At 50.9% G+C, this 19,429-nt stretch overlaps 1 protein-coding gene across 1 annotated transcript in view; it reads left to right on the forward strand.

Annotated features, from left to right (window-relative positions):
* The first annotated feature begins 443 nt into the window (after positions 1 to 443).
* Positions 444 to 19,429, forward strand: part of TBL1X (transducin beta like 1 X-linked) — a 32,813-nt gene continuing 13,827 nt past the window's right edge. Inside the window, exon 1 of the mRNA XM_049766753.1 lies at positions 444 to 474. The gene's annotated coding sequence lies outside the window, so the exon portion shown is untranslated. The remainder of the gene's footprint in view (positions 475 to 19,429) is intronic.

A 19,429-nucleotide genomic window follows, 5' to 3' on the forward strand; every position in this document is an offset into this window, starting at 1 on the left:
TGGGGTCCCCGGGGGTGCGCGCGACGCGGGGGAGGGGCGGGCGGGTGCCGCGGATTCCCCCGGAGGCGGCGGGGGAGGGGCGGAGGCCGTCCTGGGGTGCTGGGGAGACGCGGGCGGAACCCTAGACCTCCCCGCGCTCGGCCGCGCTGGGGGAGAGAGAGGAGCCGGGGCGCGTCCCAGAGCCTTTCCCGCGGGTGTCGGGGGCCGGCTAGGTGCGCGCGCCCCCCGTGGCAGGACTCGGGTCCGGGGTCGCGCGCGGGGGCCGCAGCCCGCGCCGTCCCTCCCGCCGTCCCGCCCTCGCCGCCCAGCCCCCCGCGCCAGCCGGGAGCGAGCTCGGAGCCGCCTGCACCCCCGCAGCGCCTCGGGCCCGCGATCGGCTGCAAACTTTGCCGCGCCCGCGCTGGGGGCCGGGGGGGGCCCTGCTCGGCCCGGGGCCGAACTAGCTTGGCCCCAAGTTGCAGAGCGGCCGGTGAGGTGAGTGACCGCGCGGACGCGGGACCCGGGCGGGGGACGCGCCAAGTTGCGGGCCGGGGGCATAGCGCGTCCTTGCCCTCTCCTCTCCTCCGGGGGTCCCCGCCGCCCGGGCTGCGAGGGGCGCCGTCCCCTCCTCAGTCACCATCCGCTACTCCCCGCGGGCTGAACAATGCCCCGAGGTGGATGCACCTCCTAGTGCCGGCGCGGCGGGGGCTCGGGGCGCCCCGTAAGTTTCTGCAAGCGCCCCCTTCCCGAGCGCCCCTTCTTTGTCTGGCCGTGCCGCCCCCGAGCAGCCGGGGGATCCCCGTTGGGGGAGGGGAGGCCCCCTTCAGCCCGGGTCCCCGTTCCAGCGCGGTTGGTAGGCGCAGAAACTGCCACCAGGAGCCTGGGGAGTGCCGACTTGTGGCTTTGGGGGTTCACCCCCTCAGCTGGCGTCCCCAGGGTAGCCGGAATCGGACTGGGGGACGCCTTGAGTGTGCCGGGACACGGCCTGGAGTTCACGTGCGCGCCCAAGTCCCGGGGCCCCACGGAGTCTGGGCGCCTCGTCTTTCCCCTCCCCTAGAAGCCCAGCCGGTGCGGGCATGGACCCTTCCCCATCCGCCTAAGCAAATGCCAGGCTCCACCTCGTGGTTTATGCCACTATTTCTGCTCGGCCTTCAGGCACATGTGCTTGGCGCTCCACCGTTTCCGGCCCCGGGTTCGACCTGCCACGGAGGAAGGTTGAACGTGGACGTGCGGGGGCAGAGGTAACAAGTTGCGTCCCTAGGGTACTAGGGTACACGTTGACCGGCTTCGTGTTAACCAAAAAAAAAAAAAAAAAGAAGCAAAAAGGCACTTTAGGCTTGGGGCTAGCTGGGGCAAGGTCGGCCAGAGCAGGTCCGAACCGCGCAGGCCGCGTGCAGGGTCAAAGGTGCTGCAGTTTCCCAAGGGTGACAAACCGGGTGGCAGGGGTCACGGATGAGGCGGGCGAGGTTGGGAAAATTGCGGCATGGCCGCCTGCAAAGGATCAGGGGAGTTAGGGGGACTCCTGACCTTCAGCGCAGCCCACCGGCCATCACTGTCTTCCCCACTTGGAGTGGCCCCAAGTATACTCTGAGGGATAGTGTCTGGGGATGGGGTTTGCCAGGAATAGTGCCCCCCCAAAGCACCACTTTGACAATCCTCGGCCCAATGTTGAGGGCAGAGCCGGAGGTGGATCTCGTCCCTTTTCCTCCCCTTTCTTGGGTTGGGGACATAGTCCATGTCCAAACGTGTATGGGGCACCCGGGAATCCAGCTGGGGATCCTTCCTGCTGGCTTCATCTAGTGCAGTGGTCCTCAAACTATGGCCCGCGGGCCACATATTGTATTTGTATCTGTGTTGTTTCTTCATTGCAAAATAAGATCTATGCAGTGTGCATAAGAATTCGTTCATAAGTTTTGTTTCTACTATAGTCAGACCCTCCAATGGTCTGAGGGACAGTGAACTGGCCCCCTGTTTAAAAAGTTTGAGGACCCCTGATTCTAGTGCTTTCCTGATTCTCTTCTCTGCACTGGGAGGGCTTGTGGCCCTTTTGGTTTCGGAAATGAACTGGGTATTGGACAGGTGCGTGTCCGCAAAACTCCTGAACCTGTAGCTCAGTTGGAAGGCATCTGTCCTTTAGACCTTCTCTACCTTTGACCCGGAACCCCTGCACCCTTGCTGGGGTGGGGTTCATATGAGACAGACAGTGCTCTGTATGGGCTTGTGAGGATTCGAAACTACAATGCTGGGGGCCAGGTTGGCTTGGTTGTTCTGGACACCCCGAAAGCTACCGTGCAGTGCCTCTGAGCTTGTGGCGCTCTAGGCCAGTAGAATGATTAACCTGGTCCTCAGTGTCATGCTTACCCTGGGGGATGGAGGGCCTTGAGTGACTGACTCCAGGCTCTGCTTTTCCTTCTGCAGCCAGAGAAGCAGGAGACAGAACACTTGATTGTGCAAACGAGCTGTTTCCTTTTCTGATTCGCAAGAGTCACTTTGCCCATTTGGATTAAAAAAAAAGGCAACACTGTTGGTTTTTTTTGTTTTGTTTTGTTTTTTGTTTGTTTGTTTGTTTTTGAGTCACTTCCCAGGGATCGCTCTTGGCAGAAGTTTCCAGACCATATGCAGCCTGAGTTTGAACTTGGGTCTGCTCCCTGCAAGGCCTTTCCGATTGTCCTATGACTTTTCCCAGAAAGGTTGTTTTAGGTTTGAGGGTCACCCTGGCAGACTTGGGGGACCCTACGCTCGAACTCAGGTCAGCTGCATACTAGTAGGCAAAGGCACTCGCTACCTAGACGATCATTCTGGCCCCTCAAACGTTTTATCAATCTTTCTTCCCTCCCAGCACTGTTCTTTTTCCTCTAAATGTCCGAATGTCTTCTTCAGAGTTGTAGGTGTACCCCAAACTGTATCCTTCACGGCCTTGCTGCCCAGTAGGAGAACAGACCACGTGCTCCCATTTAGACTCAAAGCCATTTTAACTCCAAAAAATGAAGCAAGGTCCAGTTTGGTTCTTTTGGGCCCTTGGGTTCCGGTGTTGGGGCGCCTAGCAGCCTGCACCCCTGGTGTGGCAGAACTTTGGAGGAATGTCTGGGAGGCTCCATCCTGAGCTGGAGTGAGATTTCTGGAAGAGGGCCATGAACTGCCATGTTTTTTGACATGATGGGAGAGTGCTGAGGACTTGGGAATAATTCACCAGTAGACCCTAAGCAAAGGCCAGCAGGGCCAGGGCAGGGGCTGGAGCGGTGTTCTGTGGCCCAGGCTCTGCTGGTATGCGCAAAGGTGAGGCCTGGACTTTAGCCTGACCTTAGGTGAGGGGCTTGGAGGGACCTTCAGTGGGCCAGTGTGTGTTTGCATAGATGAGACCTTTGAGCTTTACCCTTTGACCCCCCCCAAGCCAGAGCCTTTTAGTGTGACCCATTTCACTATTTGTTGTTCTTGTTTGTTTACTTTTGCTATGGGGGGCACACCTGGATGCGCTCAGAGGTTGTTCCTGACTTTTATGTAGGGTTCTTGGGGGACCATATGGGATGCGGCAGATGGAATCCAGGTCAACCACAAGCCAGGCAAATGCCCTCCTCGCTGTCCTATGGCTCTGGCCCCTAATGTGACTGATTTGTGCCCACAATTTGCTACCCACATGTAGTCCTAAGCACACATAGGTCTATCTGCTTTTTCCCCCCAAGACCCCCCAAATTGGCATGTGTGCTGTGGCTGTGTTTCAGATGAGAAAGTCACCTCCAAAAGGCAGCCTTTGCCGAGCAGTTTGCTTTGGACAAGCTGCGAAGTGGCTCCATGCCTTGGTTTCCCCAGTTAGAACAAAGATGTGGCCAAGTCCCTAAGCTGCCTGTCTGTGGTTGGTGGTGAAAAAGGGTCTCCTGAGAGGGCACAGATACCCCCATCTTGGTTGTAGTGTGCGGACTTGAGGGGGCTGCTTTATGACGTTAAATACTGGCTTACTCTGGGTACCTAAAGTATTCCTCATACCCCTAAATTTAAGTCTTAAGAATTAGAGGAGTTTTTGTTTGTTTTAACTTTGAGCAACACAGTAGATGCTTGCGTTTCTCCTGATTCTGCACTCAGGAATCATCACTCCTGGTGCTGCTCAGGCGGGCATATGGGATGCCGAGGCTCGAACCCGCTTTTGCTGCTGCGTGCAAGGCAAGCGCCCTACCCTCTTACTATCCTTCTAACCCCAAGAATTAGACTTTAAGCTCTTGTGGTCAGAGAGACTTTCTGTTAGGTGAAGAAATTTCCCTACAGTTTCTACACCAAAGCTATTTATTTACTTTTTGTCTTTTATTCCCCCCCCCCATTGAAATTCTTTCCTTTAACTAACTTGTTTGTTTGTTGGGGGCCATACCCAGCAGTGCTCAGGGCTGCCTCCTGCTTCTGCACTCAGGAGGCACCTCTGGCAGGCTGGGGGGAGCATTATGGGATGCCGAGGATTGAACCTGGGTCTGCTGGGTGCAAGGCCAGTGCCCTCGCTGCTGCCCTGTCACCCTGCCCCCTTCCGTCCGTGTGACTGGCACTACTAAAGATGTTGCAGAGATACAGTTTTGATCAGGAAGGCTGACCCGGTGCTTTTTCTAAACATAATTTTTTTTCTTAAGTGGAAAAGATAAACTCCCCGCTGCTATTTTTAGTGGGCGGAAGTTGAGCCGAGCGGGTGTCCTGGCACCCAGACTACCCCACCTCTTTCTCCTGCCCCCCTTTCTTACTGCCTCAGCTTGGGTCAGGTTTTTTTTTTTTAAATGTCCTTTTTTTTTTTTTTTTTTTTTTTTTGGAGGGCCATACCTGGCAGCTCTCAGGGCTTAACTCCCTGTTCTGCACTCAGAGTTCACTCCTGGAGGTCCTCAGGGACCCTATGGGATGCTGGGGATCAAATCCAGGTCAGTCCCATGTACAGGTGGCTTTTGTTGTTTGTTTTGGGTTCACACCCGGCAGCACTCAGGGGTTACTCCTGGCTCTGCGCTCAGAAATCACCCCTGGCAGGCTGGGGGGGGGGGGCATCTGGAATGCTGGGACTTGAACCCAGGTCTGTCCTGGGTCATGTGCGTGCAAGGCAAACTCCCTACCGCTGTGCTATCTCTCCGGCCCATGTATGGGTGTTTTTTTATAAACAAATGGTGAAGACTTCTTAGGGCAGCACTCAAGGTCAGTCTGGGCATGTGACTCTGCCTTGGTCACACCCATCGTCAGCCTTTGTATTCCTGCATCACTGAGGTGGCAGCCTAATGGTTTTCAGCCTGTCTCCACCTGCCAACCTGCAGCGCGCTCCGTGGTCTTACTGGGACGCTTGTCTGTGAAACCCAGCGTGTGAGAATCCGTGCTCACCAAATTGATGTTTTTTTTTTGTTGGTTGGTTTTGATTTTGCTTAGTGATGTTCAGGGATCAGTCCTGGCAGGGCTCAGGGACCATACAGGACGTTGGGAATTGAACCCAGGTCAGCCCGTGCAAAGCAAGCGCACCTTAACTGCAGTACTTCACCCACTGCAGTTCCTGCCCCTCAAGGTTATTCTTTACTACTACATTCTTTACAATTCTTTATGATCGAAATTATTCTTTCTATGGGTCATATACTGTAGATAGGGTCCTTGCTTTGTACATGTCTGATCCTGGTTTGAATAAGTCCTGAAAATAGTGACCGGTAAACTGTGGAGATAGCGCAGGAAACAAAACAGAAAAGGTTAAACTGAGACATTTTTGACTTGTTGCAACTGGAGCGATAGCACAGTGGGAAGGGTGTTTGCTTTGCATGCGTCTGACTCAGGTTTGATCTCCAGCATCCCATAAGCTCCACCATCAACTCTTTAAGAGTGACTGCTGGGTACGGAGCCAAGAGTAAGACCTGGGTATCGCTGAGTGTTGCTGAAAAACAAACAGAACAAAAGAGATTTGATTTGAGGCTTAGCCTAACCTTCATTTCCTCAGTTCTGGGCCCAACTTGCATGCATAACCACCAAAATTCTTTTTGTGTGTTGGGGGGGAGCGGTATACACGGCGGCACTCAAGGGTTACTCCTGGCTCTGCGCTCAGAACTTGCTCCTGGCATATGGGATGCCAGGGATCAAACTCAGGTTCATCCTTGGTCTGTTGAGTGCAAGGCAAACAACGTCTTACTGCTGTGCTATCACTCTGGCCCCAATCACCAAAATTCTTTTTTTTTTTTTGGTTTTTGGGTCACACCCGGCAGCGCTCAGGGGTTCCTCCTGGCTCTATGCTCAGAAATTGCTCGTGGCAGGCTCGGGGACCATATGGAATGCCAGGATTCGAACCACCGTCCTTCTGCATGCAAGGCAAACGCTTTACCTCCATGCTATCTCTCCGGCCCCCAAAATTCTTAATGCTGTAAAAAGAATAAAGATCAATATGGAGACTAGAAATGATAATAGCACTGTTTATGTCATTCAAGAGAGACCGGCGTGTGTGTCAATAAAATCAGCCTCTTGTATTCATTCAAAGCTGCTTTCCACCTCTGTGGCCCTACATTGGGTCTTGGGGTGCAGTTTTATGGATGGCCACACGTGCATAAATCTGGGTATATTCCTTCCGAATTTGCACGCAGAAATACTACTTCATCCCCCACCTGCCTGTGAGATTGTCAGCCTGTCCCCCCCAGTCACCCCGTAATTTTCCTTTGCTCCTGCCCAGCTCCTCATCTGTCTAGATTGATGCTTGTCATGCAAAGACTGGGGTACAATGAGCCTGTATGTGTGTCTGTGATGTACCTCTCAGTGCTTATCCTGGGGTGTAGTGAGTCTGTGTGTCTCTGCTGCTGGCTGGAGCGCTGAGCTTGCTCGGTGCTGCTATGTAATTGGGGACATCCACAGAGAGGACCTGTTGGTGAGGCCCGGGGTGCTGTTTGGGTCTATGCGGCTGTGGGGTCTCCTGGTGCTAGTTCATGGCTCGTGCAGAAGTAGCTGTGAAGGGTCTGAGACGGGCAAATGAGACCATCCACTGTCCACTGTCTCCGTGGAGCACCATAGACTGGGGGACTGTTTGTAGACGAAGGTCCTGCTGCTTGCACATTCAGACACAGGTTTACTGTTCTCTCCCCCCACCCCCCCTTGCCCCACAATGTTGTGGCCACACAGGACGTGGCCACACTGGTGATGTGCTTCACTAGATAAAGTTGTTGAGGATTTGCTGGGCGGTTGGTGGCCTGCTTGATGGCAGAAACAATTTCTACGAAGGAGGACCCAGGCACTGCTGGTGAAGTTTCCTGTGCTCAGGAGTAACCCCTGAGTGCCGCTGGGTTTGGCCCCAAACCAAAAAAATAATAAGAAAACAAAAATCGAAACCCAGCACTGGGTCTCATGTAACAAATAACAGATAGGCTCCTTCCCAGACGCAGGTGCTCTTTGAGGCCAGCGTGTGCTTCTGAGGCATTTCATAAGTGTGCCTTGATTTCCCTGACACTTAATTTCATTTATAGAACTTACTTTATTTTATTTTATTTTATTATTTTTTTTTTTTGGTTTTTGGGCCACACCCGTTTGATGCTCAGGGGTTACTCCTGGCTATGCGCTCAGAAATTGCCCCTGGTTTGGGGGGACCATATGGGACGCCGGGGGGGGGGTGTGGATCGAACCGTGGTCCGTCCTACACTAGCGCTTGCAAGGCAGACACCTTACCTCTAGCGCCACCTTCCCGGCCCCGAACTTACTTTATTTTATGAATGCACTCCGCAGGCACTCCCAAGGCGAGGTGGTACAGGCTCTGGGGTCTTGATTCTGGCTCCTTCCTTGCTGATCCTCCCCCACCCCCATGGGGCTCCTGTCATGGCGTCGCCAGGATGACATCTTGGTTTCTGTGACATCTTTGCTTCTGCCTTGCACATTGCAGTTTTGGGGAGTGTAAAAGTGAAAAGAGAAAACTTGGTGGATGCCCTGTTTATGGGTCTGATGGACTGAGGCTCCCATGAGCTGCGGCTGCACACGCCTCCACTAAATGCACTGGCTCACTTGGTTTTCGTTTTCTGCTGGGTTGGGGGGCTCCTAGTGGGGCAGGAGCTAGAATAAGAGACCTCCTGTGTGCTTTGTATTTGTCTACCCCCTGTAAGTTCGTTCTTTGCTCCCTGTATCTTGTTGGGTCTTGGTTTGTTCTCCTGGGCAGGTAATGACATTTGCAGTGTTAACTCTGCACACGGTGTGACTTGCTTCTGTTCATGTCAGTGGCCCAAAAGGCCCCAAGTACAGGTGGTCACTGTCGAGCTGGTCACCTCCACTGGATTTGGCCATTCGTGCGTGACACACTTGCATATGTAGTTGCCCAGTACACAGATGCGGCTCTATTCCAAAGGCTGAATGGAGAAGAGAAACGGGAAGTGGGTTTGGTTCCCTTCCTGTCTCCGGAGTTGAGTATCTCCTGAGCTTGTACCTACTTCCCTAGCTTGCCTCCCCAAGAAGTGACAAAGCATTTCTGTCGTGTCCTGGGCAGGTGCCTGTCCAGGTGCATGGGGGTGATACCTGGCCAAACGCTTGTCCTGGTGGCCGCCTAGTGAAGGGTCCACTTAGTACTGTCACGCTAGGAATTGGGGCTGGATCCCCATCTCCTGGAAGCTTTCAGATAAGCGGCTCAGACAAGCTCACCCTGCAATGCATGGGTCGTTTCCGAGAATTTGGGTACGGAATCTGGGTTTCTGCCCACCACACCTGAAATTAAAAACAAAAGCAAGCAAGCAAACAAACCCACAATTGCCCAAATAATTGGAGATGTGTGGAATGAATGCAGCTTGAGAGGGAATGTCTCACAAGGGAGATACAAGCTTGTGATAAAGTCCAGGGCCTGGGAGGAATGTCCTGCTAGTGCTGGGATCAAGCCAGTCACTCCTCCAGGCCCCTCCTTCCCAAAGAGGAGGTTTGGGCCCCGTGCCTCTCCGCAGCTACGCATGTACTCCCCCAACTCAGTGCATGAGGATTATTCCTAGCTGGGGCCATTGGATTTGTGTGGTTCCACCTTTTCAGGTAGGGGGGGGTACTGTATTTGAGGGGGGCCCTGTCCTTTGGTTCTGTGGAGCATCTCCTGGCCATGCTTGGACCCTCCTTTGGCCCGAGGATGTAGTGTGGTGAGGACTCTCTTGTGTTTTGTCTGAAGTAGGGCTTATGTCCCCCAAACCAGAGCGGGAAGAGAAGCAGGATAGGTCATTTATTTATTTATTTATTTATTTATTTATTTATTTATTTATTTATTTATTTATTTATTTAGGTTTTTGGGTCACACCCGGCAGTGCTCAGGGATTACTTCTGGCTCTGTGCTCAGAAATCGCTTCTGGCAGGCTTGGGGGACTATATAGGATGCCGGGATTGGAACAGCCGTCCTTCTGCATGCAAGGCAAATGCCCTGCCTCCATGCTATCTCTCCGGCCCCTGGGATAGGTCCTTTTTTCAAATATTGTTGAGAATGTATTGGATGGAAGGTGGTTTTGTTTTGGGGAACCCCCACTCCTGGCTGTACTCAGGGCTTATTTTGCTCAGGGATCATTCCTGGCTATGTTTGGGGGATCCTATGGGGTGCTGGGGATGGAACTGAGTCAGCTGTATACGAGGCTAACACCCTACCCCCCATACTAGCTCTCCAATCCCAGGGGACTTGAGTGTGGTGGTATTCTACAGCCGGGTCTTTTCCTGCTTGTGATACTTGTGAGGAACACTCATTTTGTTTTGAATTTTAATCAAAGAACTATGATTTGCAAAGTTATTGACCGTAGCATATGAGGCAGAATGTTCTAGCACTAATCTTCCCACCTGTGTCCACTTTCCTCCACCAGTGTCCCCAGTTTCCCTCCCACCTCTACACCTGCCTTTTTGACAGGCGCATTTGTGAGTTTGCTTAGTACAGTTTTGTGTTTGATTGCTTCTTTGGTTTCACTCCTGGTGGTGCTCAGGACCCAGCGGGATGCCGGAGATCCACCGTGAACAAGACCAGTGTCCGCCCCACTGTGCTATGGTTCTGGCCAGTGGCTATACTTTGGATCCTGCCTCCTGTGTCGCTGAAACAGTTGATTATTGTCCTTCAAAAGGCATCCTTTCTCCCTGGTGGAAGTGATATTTGGGCGGGGCTGTGTGGTAGTTGAAGACACCCACACACAGCCCTGGCTGTCCATTTCTAGCTCATGGCCTTGAAGCCTGACCCAGGAGCTTGAGGGTCATGCTTTCTTGTCTGGTTTTGGGTCATATGCAATGGCACTTGTGGGGTTGCTCCTGGCTCAGTGCCGAGACAAAGTGGGCTGATCACTTCTCTTGGGGCCCTGAGAATCATGAGGTGCTGGAGATGGGCCCTAGCGTGCCCCATCTGCTGCTCTTATAATACATCATGGATCCCAAATTGCCCAGCATTCCTTGGGCCTTTGGGGTTCGTGGCTTGCTTGGGACTGTTCTTGTCTGGATGCTGTAAATCTTGTGGGTTTGCAATTAATCGCTCCCTTCTTTATTTTGTATTTGGGTCACACCCAGAGGTACTCAGGGACCCCCTCCGGGTGGGAATAGGGGGACCCTGCAGATACAACGGTAGCTCAGTTGAGCACAAGGAAGTGCTTTGGTGCTGTGCTCTCTCGGGACTCTACTATCTGGCTATCTATCTTGTCCCTGAAATCCCACATGGGTCCTAGAAACTTCCATCTTGGGCATGTTCCGAACACTGAGAGAGCCATTTCAAGGTGACCAAAAAACCCAGCTCCCCACCTCTCCAGCCAGCAGGTAGCCTTGAACACATTCTTCTCTCTGGCCTCCTCCTCAGCACCAAGTGTTTCCAGAAGGACGAGCTCACTGCCAAGAGGAAGCCCAAGGCTAGTTCACGGAAGCGGCCCAGGAGATAGTAGCAGCAGGGAGGATGCTGGCCTTCCACTCAGCTCATCCGGGTTTGATCCTGTCTCCGTAGGGTCCCCTGAGCACAACGAGGAGTAATCTCTGAGCGAAGAGGCAGGAATCAGCCCTGGTGTGACCCAAAAACTTAAATACCAAAAAAAAAAAAAAAAAAAAGGAAAAGAGGAGGGTCGAACTCATAAAAAGTACATTTTCATTTTCAGGGGAAGTCAGAAAGCAAAGGGGTGGTGGCCGAGAGACAGAGCTCAGACCTGGCACGGGCAAGGTTGGGTGTGTACCATGAAATTGGGTTTGGTCCCTGAGATTAGGTTTGGTCCCCAAGATCACCTCTGCTCCACGTGGTCTGTTGGAGCATCAGTTGGAGCACTGTTGGAGCTGAAAGGCGGTAAGATATTGAGTTTATCATAGCTTAGGGGATTCTCAGCAGGATCAGACCTCAGAAGTTAGGAATGGGGTTTTAGGTGTTGCCTTACATATTCCCAAAACGGCATAGGAACCCCAGCTTCCCCAACTTAAAAGCACAGGTGTGTGTACGAACTCTTCTAACCCCTGAGCACTGTCAGGTATGACCTTGTTCTGTATAAGGGGGTCTGACCCTGGAATGTAGGTGGAGCCAGAAGTGATGGCCCGGTGGGGAGGGCACTGGCTTTGCATGCAGCTAACCTGAATTCGATCCCCAGCATCCCATATGGGCCCCTAAGCACCGCTGGGTGTGGCTCCCAAACCCAAACCCCAACTGAACATAAGGTGTGAGGGGAAGAGTGTGGGGGAGTCTCTCACTACTCTTCACTCACTGCCCAGCACTTCCCTGTGCTTCCTTTTACAGACTCGGCCTGGGGCCCAGAAGTCACTGTCGTCTTTGGCGTTGGAGAACTTTTTCCACTTTTGGGACCAGAGCTAAAGCACAGTGGGGAGGGCATGGCCTTGCATGTGGCTGACCTGGATTCTTTGATCTCTGGCATTTCAGAGTCCCCCCGAGCCTGCCAGGAGTAATTTCTAAGCACAGGGCCAGGAGTAACCTGAGTAACCCCTGAGTGCTGCTGAATGTGGCCCCAACAACTACAGCAACAATTTTTTTTCCAATTTAAAATAACTCATTTTGGTTTCTGCAATACTCAAAGCTCTGAACGTAATTGACAGTTGTTCATAATAGAGTTATTTATGAACATTTATTCAGTGTCAAACACCAGCCTCACCACTCATGTCCCCCCTCCCACATTTCCCACCCACAGATCCAGCCTGCACCTTTGGCCGCTGGTACAAAGTAGTTGCCTTTGGAGCCTTTACTGAGCTGGGTGCTGCCCACTGAGCTATTGTGGGCGTAAGTGCTTCTGCTCACTGAGCTCAGTGGGCCTCACTTCCCTGTTAAATGGGCTATGCCCTGCTGGGCTGTCACTTCTGTGAGATCTGGAGGCGTGTGTGGCTGCAGGAACTGTGAAGCTGGGGCAGTTGAGCAGCCTGCCATCTCAGATTAGTCGTGGAGCTTGGGACTCAGTCTGTCCCCCACTTTCCAAGAGATCTTAGCCCAGAGGACTCAGCAGTGGCATTTCTCCAAGATTCTAATCTCATCTTTGAAAGGCCTCAAACTTGGGGCTGGACAGCAGGGAGGGCTCTGGCCTTGTCTGTGGTGGACCGGGGTTCGATCTCTGGCATCTAATAGGGTCCCCCAAGCCAGGAGGAATCTTTGAGCACAGAGCCAGCCGTGCACTTGGCAAGCCTGCATTTGGTCCCTGGCGCTTGTGAGCACTGAGCCAAGAATAATAATCTTGGAGCAGAACCCGGCCACTGTGAGTTCATCTGTACTGATGTGTGCACATGCCTATATATTGATGCATTGTATGAGCTTGTGTTTACATGTTCATACAGAACTCCATGCTCCCCCATGTACATGCTTGCACACAGCTGTACTGTGCACTGTGTGCTTAGAGTCTTGCCACATATACACGTCTGTATACATGTCCACGGAGCAAACACCTGTGTCTCTGTATGTGCTGATACAAGCGGGTTGGCATATTGGTGCACTGCAGATGCCCTGTGTGCATTGCCGTCATGCATGTTTATCCACAGGGCATGCATATGAGCATCCATGTGTGTTAGTTGTGTGTACATGTCTGTGTTCCCACTGTACTCATGAGTATTGTGCATTACCGAGTGGGTGCATGTTTGTACATGGTGGCATAGTGCACACGTGTTTGCATTTGGCTCAGTTGCATGGCTATGCATTGACACATGGGCACATGTTTATATGTGTATGGTGCAGGCATGTGTGCCTATCTGTGTATTGGCATGTACACATCTCGTTCAGTTGATGTCTGCCACTGTTCCTTGCCATGTGGGTGTATTGCTACTTGCATGTACCTACACATTGCGTTATGTGATCTAGTTGCACTAAGGTGTATTTTTTATATGAGAGCATGTGCACATGGGCTCGGTGGCATGTGGCACATGTCTGCACTTGTTTCTGTTACTATTGCTGTGCATTGTGCTGTGGCACATGTTTGTACATGGTGTCTTGTGAGTTGTATAGTGCTGCCCTTTTGCACACCTGGATCCACTGCTGCACATCAGTGCACACATGTATGTGAGCTGGTTCCTCTGTGTTTGTTTTGAAGTACGAACAGGTTTTTGGGGGGCACACCTGTAGGTGCTCAGAGATGACTCCTGGCTCTGCGTTCAGAAATCATTCCTGACAGGTTCGGGGGACCATATGGGATGCTGGGAATTGAACCCAGGTCCGTCCTGGGTTGTCCACATGCAAGGCATACGCCCTACCGATGTGTTATCATTCCAGCCCCCAAACAGGTTTACTTTAGGAATCTTAAGGGGAAAGAAAGGAAGAGAAAGGAACTCCGGCTTCTCCAGAGACTCAGAGAGTCCATGCCTGACCCAGCGTGAAAGGAAAGCAGGAAAGTCCACATCTCAAGGGGCACCATGCTTGGGCACCATGTTTGAGGGCCGGCAGCACATGTGTGTGTGTGTGTGTGTGTGTGTGTGTGTGTGTGTGTGTGTGTGTGTGTGTGCGCGCGCGCGCGCGCGCAGAACCAACACATGGGCCCAGGCAGCACATGTGTGCCCCTGCTCAGTTCCAGGTTGATTTTGCTAGGGCTTCTCCCTACCTGCCCAGCTAAGGGCCTTGTTCCAGGGGAAGTTGCTGGTCTTTGACCTTCTTTTTCTGGCCTTGGTTCCTTGTGGTCTTATCAGGCCTTTATTGTGTTCATTGGAGGGGTTGCATCTAGTGAGTGACCAAGAAATTCTTCCAATCCATCTCTTGGTTTTTATTATATCCCATTGTTTTGTTTTTGTTTTTGGGCCACATCCGGCAGCGCTTAGGGGTTACTCCTCCTGACTCTGTGCTCTGAAATCACTCCTGGTGGGCTCGGGGACCATATGGGGATGCTGGGATTCTAACCACCATCCATCCGTCCTGGATCGAGTGTGTGCAAGGCAAATACCCTACCACTGTGCTATCTGTCCGGCCTCATTAGTGTGTTTTAGATCGTAGCCCAGTTCTTCCTGGGTGAGCTCAGCTGACGTTGGCTCGATGGACACACGCTTGATTTGAGGGGTTTTATGTGCACGCGTGGCTGTCTTGCATTGGTGAGCCAGGAGCACTGCTGACTGTCCTGTTAAATGAATTGGAGGGTGGGGGGAACCTTAGCAGGTCATGGGAAGCCGGAGTGGGTGTTGTTTGTGAACAAGATGATAGAACACTGTAGAACTGGGGTGTTGAGTGACAGCATTGCTGGAGCAGATGGATCCCCTTAGCTCAGGATTGCTCTGTCAAATTTACCCTATTTTTTGTACCATAAGATGCACACACACACACACACCCAGAGGTGGGGGGAAATGTCTGTACGTCTTATGAAGCAAATGCTGCCTGGAGCTGAAGCCTGAATGCAGGGGAGGAGAGACAGTCATAATGATTCTGAATGTCACGTTGACTGCTGTTCACTTAGCATGATTGATTGAAATATTGTTCTGTTATATTTTATTAAAGATTTTAGTATACCATTTGTTTTAGAACATTTTTTTGTTTTCCTCATCTAAAAACTACATGTGTCTCATAGAGTGAAAAACACAGTAAGTGCCATGCTTCACCCCCAAAACACACACACACACACACACACACACACACACACACTAATGTGCAGTGTTGCTGCAGTTTCATAACTGAGCGTTTGAGAAACAAATCTGGAACTTAGCAATTATTGTGTTTTCTTTTGCCATTGCTGCTAATTTAGTTGTGTTGCTTCTGTGCTACCAGCTCTTTGTCCTGTGGCCCCTCGTCTCTTGTTCTCTGCCCGCAGCCTGGCTTTAACGGTCCCTGGTCCCCACCTCTGGCGGTGCCTGCCTGCCCTTGAGTTTCATCGGTGAGCAGAGAAATGAGGCTGATTGAGAAGGGCCCTCCTGGGAACCTCTTTTCTCTCCTATTGCACCACAGCTCAGACTTGAATATGGAATGTGTGAGACCGTCAGCCTATAATAGAATGTCGGGGATTGCGGCGAATCATGAATATTGAATGATTTATGTGAAGGCGAAAAGGAAAAAAATGATCTTGATGTAGAAAACGGTGTCCTTAGCACCACAGGGTGTGGGCCAGAAACCAAAACCAAAAGAGAAGGTTGAAAGGCACCTTCTTGGGAATGTGGTCTTTCCACCTGATTCACCTCCAGGCTTATCTTTTTTTGGGGGGGGACACACCCAGCAGTACTTGGGTTACTCCTTGCTCTGTGCTCAGGGGTTACTCCTGGCAGTGCTGGGAGGAGAACCATATGGGATACTCGGAATTGAATCTAGGTTGGTTGTGTTGCAAGACCTGCTGAGAATATTCTTTGAAACGCTTTCGTCGTGTTTTGGGTTTTAGCTGCTCTTTGTTCGCTGTAGTAGAAGACAGGAAAGAGGCCTTAAAACATAACAGAAAAAGAAGCAGCGACCAGAAAGAAGAGCGCTGTGTGCTTTAGGTACTCAGTACGTGGTGAACTGCATTTCCTCTCCTCTTCTGCAGCAAGCCAGGGCTAAAATCGTGGATGCCTGTCCCAGAACGGAAGCTGCTTTTCCTTTCTCCCTCTTCACAGAATGAGACTAAGTCCCCTACTTTGAGCTCAGGAAGTCAGGCCTTTGGGGAGGAGGACCAGTATTTCTTTTGCCCACAAAGCATAGCCTGTGCTGGTGGTGCCAGAGTGATAGTACAGTGGGGAGGGTGCTTGCCTTGCATGGCGCCGAAAGGCGTTTGATTCCTGGTATCCCAGAGGGTCCCTGAGCCTGTCAGAAGTGATTCCTGAGTGCAGAGCCAGCAGTACCCCTGAGCACCTCCAAGGGTGCACCCCCCAAATAGCGCAGCCTGTGCTGAGCCCCTTCAACTCCACACATCTGGAGGCCTGAGTGGGTGGCACCTTTCGGGCCCCTGCGTGTCTGTGTGATGAGTGTGGTGTGTGGCAGTTGCCTCCCTCCATGTATCTCTGTCACGCTTCGTTTTCAAGCCTTCCGGTGGGAAAAGGGAAAAGCTGGGACACTCATTCTCCATTTCTGCCCTCACGATGCCAGTTTCTTTGCCACTGAGATGCCATCTTGGGTGATGTTGGTGTCCAAACTGTGCAGTTGGCACCACGCAGATGCTGGTGTCCTTGTATATGTGTAGGCCTATGTGTGTGAGTATGCTGTGTGTATATACACATCATACGCATGTGTTTGTGTGCTGTGTGTACATGTATATGTTATGTACGTGTGCATATGTGTTTATATGCCTGCCTCTCTACATGTATATTTGGGCACATCCGTCCCTGCACACATCAAGGCTGGTCTTGGTAGTTCCTGATCCCTGTATGATTTATGCCCATCTGTAAAATCACCCCACACGCCTTATCTCCAACCCCAGGTGAACAAGTCTGAAATAATCCAAACCCGGCTGAGGGTGAAACACACAGACTAGCAGTCTTCTACCTCGTATCTCTCCCAGCTGCCTGCCAGAACTGCCATTTTTATTGAGCACAGAGACCAACCTAGGTGGGGGAGTAAGGACAGATAACTCAGACTATCCTGAGCCAGCCTCACCCAGGTTTAGAAGGAAGACAATCTTTGTTTTGGGGTAAATCCAAGTTGTAAACAAACATACAAAGGAACCAGGGATGATCTTTGTTTTGGGTAAAATAAGGTGTAACCTAACACCCATCATTGCCACTTCATTTCACACTTGCTCCCTGCATTTCTGTTGCTGGGCTCTTGTCTGGACCATTCACACTTAGCAGAGCCAGGCAGCTCCCAGGGGCTCAGGGTAACTTGTAAAGAATATTGTCCAGCAGGATGTGGGTATAAAGTTATGGGCTATGTGAGCTCAAAAATTGCAGTGTATGGAGGGGCCAAAGAGATGGTACCATGGGTCACACACTTGCTGAGCCTGTTTGATCCCCAGCATCACTCGGGGTTCCCGAGTCCGGCAGAAGTGAGTCTGAGCTCTGACCCAGGAATGAGTGTCCTGAGCATCCCCACAGCTCCACAGTGGGGCAGGAGAGAGGCAGGTGGGATCTTGCACGCAGGTAGCCAACCGGGTTTGATCACTACTCACGTTGACACATTCATGTTCCTGCACTCGCATGCACAGTATTGCATTCTCTGAAATCAAGTTTCACACAAATGTTTGGCATCTTGTCTATTTTTTCCCTCAGTGTTCATTATGAAAAACGGCTTTACTTGGGTTTGATTAAGGGGAACATCTGTTACGACCAGGTAGAGTCGTAAAATTTCTCATGTTTATTCTTTCTGGCAGCCAACATAATGAATGTCGATCACGTGTCCTGTGGCCAGAGTGTTACTACCCCAAGTCAGACTCTCTGTCCCCTCCATACAACACAAATGACACTAATCTCACCCTAAGGAGTTTAAAAATGTAGATATAGGGGCCGGAGGATAGCACAGCAGTAGGGCGTGGCTGACTGGGATGGACCCCGATTCGATCCCCTGCATCCCATATAGTCCTCCGAGCCAGGAGCAACTTCTGAGCACAGAGCCAGGAGTAACCCCTGAGCGCTGCTATGTGTGGCCCAAAAACAGCAAAAAAGTAGATATAAAAAATCATCTTCAGTTCCATATGACGTATTGATCTGTAAGTTACCATCTGCTTTGGACCAAAGAAGAATTCTGAGTCCAAAGCCTTTTCTTTATTTTTCCCTTTAGAATAGCTTGTAATAAGAGCTGTTTCTATATTAATTGCTTATTGAATTATTCTGCATTTAAGTGTTTTAATTTTCAAGCAATTTGCGGTTTATTGTGGTGACAGCTGGTCATATTTTGATACTTGATGGCATTAATGATTTCATCAGAAGCAGCCCTTGGCCCCACTGCCACCCTGTAATTCACAGAACCAATCCTGAGTCCTGTTTGTGTGGGTTCACTTGTATGGGGGAGTATTGTTTGATTTCTTCACTGGAACATCCCCTCCACCCTGACAATAGAATTTTTTTTTTTTTTTGTATGTGTAAAATCAGTATTCCTTCAGCTTGTTCAGGCAGCTGCACTTTAATTTGCCATCAGTGAATTGTAGGCATGTTTGGTTAAAATCTCATTCGTTTTTCTTCAGTGGGATTTAAAATTTTTTTTTACCTAAATCAGAACTTTTATCTTCCTTATCAGAAGTTCTCCATTAGGTTGAACACACTCTTTCTGGAAAACAAAAAGCACTCAGGGCCCTTCCCTCAGTCTACCTCCTCTGCCACACCTGGTCATACTCAGCGGTTACTTCTAGCTTTGTGCTCAGGAGTAGCTTCTGACAGTGCTCAGGGGACCATATCCTGTCCGGGGATTGAACCAGGGCAAACACTCCCCATTGCATTATCGTGCTAGCCCCTCAGTCAGCCTTCTTTAACTGGGGGTGGGTGGAAAATCGCCCGACTTACTTTTGGGGACCATGTCCGGCAGTGTTCAAAGCACTAACTTTGCCAAGTATCACCGAGTTTGGGATTTCTGTAAACTTAGGTCTCTTAACAAAAAGGAAACTTAAGAGTATTTGCTAAGGTTCTGTAGTAATTCAGTAATAGCAAATCCCTTTAAATTTGTTGGCTGTGCAAGGGGGCTTTGTGTTATATTCAACCTGGCACCCTTTTGGGGGGCCTTTTTCCTCATTCATCTCCCAGGGATCATTCCTGGTTGAGGTCAGGGAACCTATGTGGTGCCAAGATTGAACCTGGATTGTGAGCAAGGCAAGTGCTCTAACCATTCCTTTTTTAAAAAGACACCCCCCCAAAAAACAAACTTTTTTAGGGGGCTAGAGCAGTGATTCAGTGGGTAGGGCATGATCTCTGGCATCCCATATGCCCCCTCAACCTATGGGGCAAGACTAAGTCCCGAGCACTGCAGGATGTGACCCCAGAACCAAAATCAAAAGCCACACATTTTTAGAGGCTGGAGAGATTGTACAGCAGGTAGGGCACTTGCCTTGCTCACAGCTGTCCCGAATTTAATGACTCCGACACCCCCTTTATGATCTTCCTAAGAGCCAGGGTCATTTGTTTTCTTAACTCTTGAGTCTGTAGATAACAGCTTGTATTTTAAACTCTTACAGCTTTTAAGCTTTTAACTTTGTAGGAATTTAAGACAATTATTAAACAGCCCCCCAAAAATAGCTTGAGGAACATA

This window comes from Suncus etruscus, chromosome X (genome assembly GCF_024139225.1).
Source record: "Suncus etruscus isolate mSunEtr1 chromosome X, mSunEtr1.pri.cur, whole genome shotgun sequence".
Taxonomy (NCBI): domain Eukaryota; kingdom Metazoa; phylum Chordata; class Mammalia; order Eulipotyphla; family Soricidae; genus Suncus; species Suncus etruscus.